This window comes from Lolium rigidum, chromosome 5, assembly GCF_022539505.1.
Source record: "Lolium rigidum isolate FL_2022 chromosome 5, APGP_CSIRO_Lrig_0.1, whole genome shotgun sequence".
Taxonomy (NCBI): Eukaryota; Viridiplantae; Streptophyta; class Magnoliopsida; order Poales; family Poaceae; genus Lolium; species Lolium rigidum.
The window spans coordinates 98,994,342-98,995,188 of record NC_061512.1 but is presented as its reverse complement, the minus strand read 5'-3'; positions in this window follow the sequence as shown (position 1 = coordinate 98,995,188).

Below are 847 nucleotides of genomic sequence, written 5' to 3'. Positions count from 1 at the left end.
TGAAACTTCGATCGTGGTAAGTTTTATTTGAAAGCGCGAAAATTCCCCGGATTTTCTATGCATGAATGCAATGCACACTTTGGTGTTCTCTCATTTTATTGCCTCTAAACCTGGGATATTACAGCTGAACTTCCTCCAATACATGCAAATGTTGGAGGAAAGACAACGCCTGACGATGGAGCAGCGGAATAAATTCTTTCAAGAGTTGCTGCAGTAGAACCGGGTAGAAAGGCCAGAAAATCAGGGAGTTACTTTGTCGGACTTCCAGAATACGAAGCCAATATCCTTCGCATACGCGCCAGAACCCATAGACACGGAGGATTGGTTGATGGATACCGAGCGAAAGCTCAATACTGTTGGATGCAACGACCTGGAGAAGGTCAGATACGCAACACATCTGTTGTGTGGACCCGCCGCATCTTGGTGGGATAACATTGTAGCCATTTATCCGGCTGAGAAGGTGTTCACTTGGGAGGAGTTCAAAAGGAAGTTCAGGGAATCCAATGTCCCTGAGATTATTGTGGAGTTGAAGCGTCGAGAGTTCGAGAGTCTCGAGCAAAAGGATAAGGCTATCCTGACTTACGTCAGGGAGTTTTCAGGATTGTCCCGGTACGCCGTTGTGGAGGTCAACTCCGAGGACAAGAAGAAGAAGAGGTTCATGAGAGGATTGAATCCTCAGTTTAAAGTACAGCTCCGAATGTTGAGAGCTACGGAGTTCCAGGAGTTGGTGGATGACGCCATCACTCTTGAAGATGACTTCAAATAGCTTCAGGAGGAAAAGAGGAAGAAGAACAGATTTGAGCCGAAGAAATTTGTCAGCAACAAGCCCAATACCAGCTTGAGTTTC